The sequence below is a fragment of the Colobus angolensis genome, unplaced genomic scaffold, assembly GCF_000951035.1.
Source record: "Colobus angolensis palliatus isolate OR3802 unplaced genomic scaffold, Cang.pa_1.0 Scaffold124, whole genome shotgun sequence".
NCBI lineage: Eukaryota > Metazoa > Chordata > Mammalia > Primates > Cercopithecidae > Colobus > Colobus angolensis.
The window spans coordinates 3,030,223-3,040,353 of NW_012113586.1; the positions used below are offsets into that span (position 1 = coordinate 3,030,223).

The 10,131-nt window shown below is 38.1% G+C and overlaps 1 protein-coding gene across 2 annotated transcripts in view; it reads right to left on the reverse strand.

Annotated features, from left to right (window-relative positions):
• Nucleotides 1-10,131, reverse strand: part of MAN1A2 (mannosidase, alpha, class 1A, member 2) — a 175,351-nt gene that overhangs the window by 83,784 nt on the left and 81,436 nt on the right. The gene's annotated exons all lie outside the window — the stretch shown is intronic.

Genomic DNA, 10,131 nt, shown 5'->3' on the forward strand with positions numbered 1-10,131 from the left:
ATACACAATTTGTCTAATAAATTCCCTAATGATGGTCCCTTGGGCTATTTCCAATATTTTGTTATCATGAACATTTTTCAGTGAATAATCTCATAAACATTTCATTTGTGCAGATATAATCTCTAGAATATGCTCTTGCATTTTCTTTTTTTAACCTGTTCAGTAATTTTTTATTTGAAGCCAGACTACATAAATGAAAAATTGTAGAGGCTTTGAATTACATTATCTTCTAAAAAGGTTAAATTTCTTCTAAACACAGACTGAGTAAACGCAGACTATATTGTGTTTTAGGCTTTGTTAAAGACAGTCCATTTCCGTTTTTACCCCAACTTCCAGAAATGGACCTGGGAATTTCAGTTGGAAGCCAGGGGTATTTACCAAGGGCACCTAAGCAGCCTAACCTGTTTCCCCACTATCATGTGGCTGTTAAATTTTCTCCTTAGCCCTTTAATTTCCTTCTGCTATTTCTGCTGGGTTTCTTTGAGTCTTGTTTGCCCTATATGTGTGGTTATAGAATCACCAATGACTTGAGGGAAATTTGTCCATAAATTTTGGGCTTTTCCTCTGCAATTTCTTCCCATATGAGATTTTGTCCCTATGTTTCAGTCATCTTAGCAGCTCCAGGGCCTGACCATTGTCTCCTCTGCCCGAAATGACTGCCCTTTAGATATGGCCTCTATTGCTCTGAACATGATTTAGAACATATCCTCAGGGAAAAAGCCAATGTTTCCATGGCGATGACCTTAGGATCATAGCCCCTCAAGTTCTACCTGAGGTAACTGCATTTCAGTGTCTTCAAATCATTTGGTTTTACACATTTTGTCTAGCTTTCATGACTGCTTTTGGTAGGAGGGTAGTCTGATAAAAGATATTTCATGGTTGGAAATGGAAGTCTAGATTGTTCAAGCAGCGGAGTTCCTAGATTATTCCTACAAGAACTCTAGACCATTCTCTAGGATCTAAAGGGAGAAGTATAAATATAAATATTTTTGCCAGGTGGGGTGGCTCACGCCAGTAATCCCAGCACTTTGGGAGGCTGAGGCAGGCAGATCACCTGATTTCAAGACCAGCCTGACTTAACAGGGTGAAACCCCATTTCTACCAAAAATACAAAAAAATTAGCTGGGCATGGTGGCAGGCGCCTATAATCACAGCTACTCGGGAGGCTGAAGCAGGAGAATCATTTGAACCCGGAAAGTGGAGGCTGCCACGAGCTGAGATTGCGCCATTGCACTCTAGCTTGGGCAAGAAAAGCGAAACTCCGTCTCAAAAAATATATATATTTATACATATTTTTTCTCATCTTATCTTCACTTGTATTCTGTCAATTCCACATCTTATATTTTATTTGTGTTTAGAAAACATTAAAATAAATGTAAGAACATATCACAACCTTGCTTAAAGTTCCTTGTTTGGTGCTATTTTTAAATTGTCTGAAAACATGGAAGGCAAATACCACTAAGATATTTTATAGCTAGAAGTGAGAATCAGAGAATAAATATGGATATAGTAACTACATGAGACAGTCATTCATTTCACAAATGCAAGTGTTTACTATGCTGTGAGAGTGGTGAACCTGACATATACTATTCCTGCTCCTACAATAAATAAGATCTTTTTAAATAGCGATAGTTGCTATGAAGAAAATTAAAAAGGAAAAATAGAATGTTGAGTACTAGGGATAGAGAATGAGTTAGAAAAAAGGCTCTTTACATATTATGTTCAGAGAAAACGTTTCTAAAATGATGTGATTTGAACTGAGACCTGAATGATGAGGAGCCAGTAATTAAAAGATCTGGAAAAACAGAATTCCCAGTAGGGGAAACAGCAAATGTAATGGCCTTGAGGGAAAGGAAGGAGGCTAATTTGGCTAGAGTTCAGAAAGTAAGGGGAAGTGAATGACACAGGATGAGGTTAAAAAGCAAGGTATAATCTGGACTATGTAATAATTTTGTAGGCCATGGTAAAATTTTAGTCGTTAAGTGTGATGGAAAGGTACGAATAACTTTAAGGATACCATTTAGAAAGATTAACTAGGTTTCAGCATAGTGGATGAATTACAGTGTGGTCAACTATAAAAACAAAACTTAGGAAGTCCAACAGTTTGCCATTCTCTATAAAAAGAACTTCCAGCCAAAAGTCAAAAAGGAACACTTTTCAAAATACTAAATTGTAAACAAGGTTTTTACATTTTTTACATCGTGTCACAGGAAGAATCTAAAATATTAAATTTGATACTTACATATATCCTAACAACTCAGAAAAATAAGAAAATTCCTAAGAACAAGATACAATGCTGTTGAGGACAAAAAAATTCCAACTATAAAATGATGATGAGCTGCCAATAACCAGATCATAATTGCATGCAAATGTTTTGTTTTTTTTCAACTGATTAAAGTAAAAGGTCTGGATACTGAAATTTACATATATACTCAGAGAACCTGAGTAACAAAAAATTTGCAAGGAATACCAAAAAACAAAAACAAGCAAGCAAAACATATGATGTTTCTCTTACCTGACCACCAGCAAAAGGAAAGACTCTAAAAATGTTTGGTAAACTCTTGACAGTAAATCAGCCTAAGCATTCTACAATCATATTAAATTGTTTTGATAATGAGTCTTCTATATTTTGATTTGCATTTTGTTCAAAGTCAGCTGAATATATTTAATCAATGTATTGAAAGAATGGAGTAAAGCTTTCAGGAAACTGCGGTTATTAGAAATAAAGCTTGCAAACAGGCTGATACTGAAATGCATTCCAACAAAAGCAAGGAATGAACTAAAGAAATCAAAGCATTCAATGTGTAAGCTTAAGTTGAAGTATCTTCATTTGTAGGAATAATGGTTTGATGGAGCTCCTATTTTGAATTAGATTTATTTATATTGTATACTTCAATGGAATGAAATTGAGAAGTTATACGATTCTGTGTCATCTAAACTGGAAGATTATTTAAAATAATTACAAATAAAAGTCAACGTAAAAATATCTCAGATTTGTGGAAGGTATTCTGAATGAAAGCAAAAGAATGGCATTTGTAACAATATCTGGTCTGAAATGTTTAAACGTTTTAATATGCAAAAATTTAGAATTGAGAATATCCTGCAATTAAGCAGAATTTGCTCTGAGCAACTGTAGGGAGAATACCTTCTCTAATAAAAGCATGCAAGAGTCAATTGAAAGTGCCAATAATTTCAAATTTAGATAAATACACAAGAATGTATGTTTTTAATAATTTCATTTTAGAATACAGGTTTATAGCAGAATTATTTTACAGGATACCCAATAAAATAAAACCAATTTGTCAGTGATTAAATACTCTGAAAATTAAATAGTTTTAATTATTTCAGCTCTCCCATTCATTCTGAAATTGTACTCTTATGAATAATACACTGTATGGTCATTCTCATTATATGATGCCATAATCTGGCTTATATTTTTAATATAATGTAAATACTTTATGTATGACATCATTTATGTGGCAACATATTATTTTACCTCATGGACTACCAAATTTGCTTAACAAATGACCTTACTCTTGAACGTTCGACCTGTACTTATGATTTTGTGAAATACGCTGTGATAAACATTTTGTAGACGTCTTCCTTAGTCCATACATCCAATTTCTTCGGATACATTAACAAAGGTTGAATTGCTTTAAGGGCTTTTGACAGATAATACACTAGTCTACAAGTAAAGCTGAAATGTAAGAATGGCTTTCTTCTCACCTTTTTATTATAGCAGATGCTTTAAAAATTTTTTAAGTAAAAAACTTCCTTGACAGCAGATGAATATAACAACTTTAATTTTTATTTTTAAATGAAGTCTGATTTTTGTTACATTTTCATTTAATTTGAGGGGATATGTAATATACTCATAATTTAAAATGTTAAATGGCACTGAAAAAGCACAAAGTAAAAAAAAAAAAAAAAATGTCTCTCTCTAAGCCCTCTACCTCTTTCAATCACTCTCAGTCCCAAAGCAATCTGTTAACACATTCTCATCTATCCTTTTGGAAAACTGTATGCCTACATAAGCATAATTTGAGTTGTCTATTACATTTTAAATACTCATTGGTGTCTTCTAATTTTAATTCTGTGTTTTTAAATATGTTTTCAAAGTTAAGATTGTCCTTCAATTATAAGGTAATGTTATTTTTTGTTACTACACAGCCCCCCAGCCAAGCATAGGATCTGGTTTATTTTTCTTTTTAACTACATATTGGCGTATAATTTACGTACAAAAATGCATCCTTTCAGGTGCACCATTCAATGGGGTTATGACAAATGAAAACAAAGATTGGTACACAAACCAAGTCGATCCTTCCAAAACATGTCCTTATCCCTTTTGCAATCAACGCACACACTTCCCTACCAAGTCTCAAACAACTCTCAATCTGCTTCCTCTCACTACTGATTAGTCTTGCATGTTCTAAAATTTCATGTAAACATGATACAGTATATGCTCCTGTGTTTGGCTCTTTCACTCAACATGTCTTTGAGATTCACCCACATTGCTGTGTGTCTCAGCAGTTAAGATTCTTTTCATGGCTAAGTGGTATTCCATTGCATGAATATGATAACTATTTATCTATATACCTGTTGATATGATAAATATTTGAAAAACAGTCAAATTGTTTTCCAAAGTGTCTCTACCATTTTGCATCCTACCAACCTAAGTTTACTATCTTGCCTTTTCATCGTCTATTTTTCCCAGCAGTTGTTTCGTTCTCCATTCATGCCTTCATTTGAATTGAGTAGTTTTTAGTATTCCACTTTCTTTACTGGCTTTTTTTTTATGACTCCTCTAGGCATTACAACATAAGCCATTAACCTTCCCACAGTAGAACTTTATGTATTATATCACCTCACATATAATGTAAGGGCTTCACATTTCTATACTATCCTCTATGTAACTGTGGTAACAAATTTTTCTTCTATGTATATTACAGGCTCCACTATGCAGGTTATTATTTTTGCTTTAAACAAAGACCAAAACAGAAAAAAATATGCATTTTACATTTACTCAAATATTTACTGTTTCCAGTGCCCTTCCCTTCTTTGTGTAAATCTGCTTTTCCATCTGGTGTCATTAGAAAGTTCCTTAAAATTTCTAGCAATACAGGTCTGTTGGCAATAAATAAATTTTATTTGCCTGAAGATGTCTTAATTTCACCTTTGTTTTTAAAGAATACTTTCAGTGGCTATAGAATTCGAGATCGACTTTTTTCTTTCAACAGTTTCAAGATGATTCAATTGTTTTCTGGATTGTATTACTTATGATAAGAAGGAAGTATTTCTATTTTGGTTCCACAGTGTCAATGTCTTTCTTCTCTGGCTGTTTAAAACTTTTCTTTTTCTAGTCACAGATTTTCAGGCATCATGTTTCTTTATATTTATCCTGCTGGGTTCCATCAAATGTTGAAATCTGTGAATTTACAGCTGTTTAACAAATCTGATAAATTTCTAGACATTACTTCTTTAAAAACAGGCATATCTCAGAGATACTATGGGCCTGGTTACAGACTACTTCCATAAAGCAAATATTGCAACAAAATGAGTCACACAAACTTTTTCATATCCCAGTATATATACAAGTTATATTTACATTATACTGTAGCCTTTTAAGTATGCAACAGCATTATGTCGAAATAATGTCCATATCTTAATTTGAAAAATACTTTATTGCTAAAAATGCAAATGATCATCTGAGGCTTTCAGCAAGTCATACTCTTTTTTGCTGGTGGAGGGTCTTGCCTTGATAATGATGGTTGCTGACTCATCAGGGTGGTGGCTGCTGAAGGCTGGGGTGGCTGGGTCAATTTCTTAAAATGAAGACAACAATAAAGTCTGCTGTATTGATTTGATTCTTCCTGTTTCAGTTCTGTGTAAGACAAAAGATCTCTCTGTAGCATGTGATGCTGTTTGACAGCATTTTGTCCACAGCAAAAATTCTTTCAAACTTGGAGTCCACTCTCATATCCTGACACTCCTTTATCAACTAAGTCTACGTAGTATTCTAAATCCTTATTGTCATTTTGACAATGTTCATAGCATCTTCACCAAGAGTAGATTCTATCTCAAGACCACTTTCTTTGCTCATCTGTAAGAAGCAACTCCTCATCCATTCAAGTCTTATCATAAGACTACAGTAATTCAGTCCCATCTTCAGGCTCCACTTCTAATTCTAGTTCTCTTGCTATTTCCACCACATCTACAGCTACTTCCTCCACTTCAGTTTGAACCCCTCAAAATCACCCATGAGGACTGGAATCAAATTCTTCCAAACTCCTGTTTGATACTTCAACTTCCTCTCATGAATCACAAATGTTCTTAATGGCATGTAGAATAGTGACTCCTTTCCAGAAGGTTTTCCATTTCCTTTGCTGAGATCTTTCGCAGGAATCACTATCTATGGCAGCTATAGCCTTACAAAATGCAGTCCTTAAATAATAAGACTTGAGAGTCTTAATCACTCCTTGACCCATTGGCTGCTGAATGGATGTTGGAAAGCATGAAAACAACATTAATCTTGGGCATCTTCACTGTAGAAAATGGGTGACCAGATACACTGTCAATGAGCAGTAATATTTTGAAAGAGATCTTTCTTGCTTAGCAGTAGGTCTCAACAGTGCGCTTAAACTCTGCCATCAACGGATGTGCTCTCATCTGAACTTTGTTGTTCTACTTACCCCACAGGGAGTAGATGTAGCAAAATTCTTAAAGGCCCTAGGATTTTCAGAATGGTAAACAAGAACTAGCTTCAACTTAAAATCATCAGCTGTATTAGTCCCCAACAAGAGACAGTCTGTCCTTGAAAGCCAAGCATTGATTTCTCTTTAACTATGAGATGGCATCTTCTTCCAATAGAAACTTGTTTCATCTACATTGAAAATTTGTTGGTTAGTGTAGTCACCTTCATCAATTACCTTAGCTAGATCTTCTGGATCACCTGCTGCAATTTCTACATCAGCACTTACTGCTTCACGTGTCACCTTTATGGTATGGATACAGCTTCCTTCATTAAACTTTATGAACCAACCTCTGTAAACCTCAAACTTCTGCAGCTTCCTCACCTCTCAGCATTCAGAGAAGTGAAGAGAGTTAGGGCCTTGCTCTGCGTTAGACTTTGGCTTAAGAGAATGTTGTAGCTGGTTTCATCTTCTGTGCAGACCACTCAAACTTTCTCCATGTTGGCAATATAGCTATTTCACTTTCTCATCATTCATGTGTTCAGTGGCACAGCACTGTTAATTTCCTTCAAGAACCCTACCTTTGCATTCACAACTTGGCTGACTGTTTGGCATGAGAGGCCTAGTTTTTGGCATGCCTTCCTCACTAAGCTTAAATTTCACGTGCCTTCCTCACTAAGCTTAATTATTTCCAACTTTTTTTTTTTTTTTGAGACAGAGTCTTGCTCTTGTCGCCCAGGCTGGAGAGCAGTGGCGTGATCTTGGCTCACTGCAACCTCCGTCTCCCAGGTTCAAGCAATTCTCCTGCCTCAGCCTCCCAAGTAGCTGGGATTACAGGCATGCATTGCCATGCCCAGCTAATTTCTGTATTCTTAGTAGAGATGGGGTTTCACCACATTGGCCAGGTTGGTCTCAAACTCCTGACCTCAGGTGATCCGCCTTCCTCAGCCTCCCAAACTGCTGGGATTACAAGTGTGAGCCACTGCACCTGGCTGGGTTTTGTTTTTTGTTTTGTTTTGTTTTTTGAAACAGGATCTGGTTCTGTCCCCCAGGCTGGAGTGCACTGGCACGATTTCAGCCTACTGCAAGCTCTGCCTCCTGAACTCACGCAGTCCTCCTACCTTAGCTTCCCAAGTAGCTGGGGCTACAGGTGTGCACCATCACGCTGCATTAGTCCATTTTCACACTGCTGATAAAGACATACCTGAGACTGGGCAATTTACAAAAGAGGTTTAATGGCCTTACAGTTCCACGTGGCAGGGGAGGCCTCACAATCATGGTGGAATGTGAAAGGCACACCTCACATGGTGGCAGACAAGAGAAGAGAGCTTGTGCAATGAAACTCCCCTTTTTAAAACCATCAGATCTCATGAGACTTATTCACTATCACGAGAACAGCATGATTCAATTACCTCCTGCTGAATCCCTCCCACAACACATGGGAATTCAAGATGAGATTTGGGTGGGGACACAACCAAACTGTATCATTCGGCCCCTGGCCCCTCCCAAATCTCATGTCCTCACATTTCAAAACCAATCATGCCTTCCCAACAGTCCCCCAAAGCTTATTTCAGCATTAACTCAAAAGTCCACCATCCAAAGTCTCATCTGAGACAAGCCAAGTCCCCTCCGCCTACATGCCTGTAAAGTCAAAATCAAGTTAGTTACTTTATAGATACAATGGGTGTACAGGTATTAGGTAAATACAGCCATTCCAAATAGGAGAAACTGCCAAAATAAAGGACTACAGGCCCCACGCAAGTCTGAAATCCAGTAGGTCAGTCAAGTCTTAAACCTCCAAAATGATCTCCTTTGACTCCATGTCTCACATTCAGGTCACACTGATGCAAGAGGAGAACTCACACAGCCTTGGGCAGCTCTGCCCCTATGGCTCTGCAGGGTATAGCCCAACCTCCTGGGTGCTTGAACCAGCTGGCATTGAGTACAGCTTTTCCAAGTGCATGGTGCAAGCTGTTGGTGGATCCACCATTTTGGGGTCTGGAGGACGGTTGCCCTCTTCTCACAGCTCCACTAGGTGGTGCCCCAGCAGGTACTCTGTGTTGGGGCTCCAATCCCACATTTCCCTTCAGGACTGCCCTAGCAGAGGTTCTCCAAGAGAGAGAGCCCTGTCCCTGCAGCAAACTTCTACCTGGACATCCAGGCATTTCCATACATCCTCTGAAATCTAGGTGGAGGTTCCCAAACCCCAATTCTCGACTTCTGTGCATTGGCAGACTCACCACCACATGGAAGCTGCCAAAGCTTGAGGTTTGCACCCTCTGAAGCCATAGGCCGAGCTTTAGGTTGGCCCGTTTCAGCCACAGCTAGAGAGGCTGGGATGCAGGGCACCAAGTCCCTAGGCTGCACACAAGGGGACCCTGGGCCCAGCCCATGAAACCACTTTTTCCTTCTAGGCCCTGGGCCTGTGATGGGTGGGGCTACCATGAAGACCTCTGACATGCCCTGGAGACATTTTCCCCATTGTCTTGGGGATTAACATTTGGCTCCCTGTTACTTATGTAAATTTCTGCAGCAGGCTTGAATTTCTCCTCAAAAAATGGGCTTTTCTTTCCTATCACATTGTCAGGCTACAACTTTTCTGAACTTCTATGCTCTGCTTCCCTTATAAAACTGAATGCCTTTAACAGTACCCAAGTCACCTCTTGAATGCTTTGCTGCTTAGAAATTTCTTCAGCCAGATATCCTAGATCATCTCTCTCAAGTTCAAAGCTCCACACATCACTAGGGCAGGAGCAAAATGCCACCAGTCTCTTTGCTAAAACATAACAAGAGTCACCTTTGCTCCGTTTCCCAAGAAGTTCCTCATTTCCACCTGAGACCACCTCAGCCTGGACTTTATTGTCTATATCACTATCAGCATTTTAAGTAAAGCCATTCAACAAGTCTCAAGGAATTTCCAAACTTTCTCACATTTTCCTGTCGTCTTCTTCTCCAACCTCTGCCTGTTACCCAGTTCCAAAGTTGTTCCACATTTTTAGGCATCTTTTCAGCAATGTCCCACTCTACTGGTACTGTTGCTTCACCTGTCACCTTTATATTTTGGAGGCGGATTCCTTCCTTAAACCCAGTGAATCAATCTCTAAGCCTCAAACTTTTCTCCTGCAGCTTCTTCACCTCTCTTAGCATTCACAGAAGTGAAAAGACTTAGGGCCTTGCTCTGCATTAGGCTTTGGCTTAAAAGAATGTTATAGCTGGGTTCATCTTCTACACAGACCACTCAAACTTTCTCCATGTCAGCAATATGGCTACTTCACATTCTCATCATTCGTGTGTTTCACTGGCGTAGCATTGTTAATTTCCTTCAAGAACTCTTCCTTTGCATTCACACCTTGGCTGACTGTTTGGCACCACAGGCCTAGCTTTTGACATGACTTTCTCACTAAGCTTAATTATTTCTAGCTTTTTTTTTTTTTTTTTTTTT